Raw genomic sequence first — 328 nt, 5'->3', positions numbered from 1 at the left:
GCTGCCGGTGGCTCCTGGAAGGACCCTTTGCCAGTATCAACAGACCCTGAAGCAAAGGTCCAAGCGTGGTGTGCCAGGGTGTCCCTTGGCAGGGCCTGGCTCTCAGGGGAGGGGTGGGAATTCCTGAAAGCCCCTGTTTTTGCCTTGAAAAGGGTTAATTTTTAATTTTCAGACTTAGGGGTAGTTTCCAGCCAGCAGCTGCCAGCTCGAAGGCACCCAGCGATCCACGCTGGGCGTCTGCGGCTCGGCTGGTGCAAGGTGCCAGTCCCCCACTGCCGGAACCCGCTCAGCGCCCGTGCGGGGGTGCTCCCGGGGACCGCCGGCGCTC

This window comes from Phaethon lepturus, unplaced genomic scaffold, assembly GCF_000687285.1.
Source record: "Phaethon lepturus isolate BGI_N335 unplaced genomic scaffold, ASM68728v1 scaffold41173, whole genome shotgun sequence".
NCBI classification, from domain to species: Eukaryota; Metazoa; Chordata; class Aves; order Phaethontiformes; family Phaethontidae; genus Phaethon; species Phaethon lepturus.
This window is presented reverse-complemented; position numbering follows the sequence as displayed.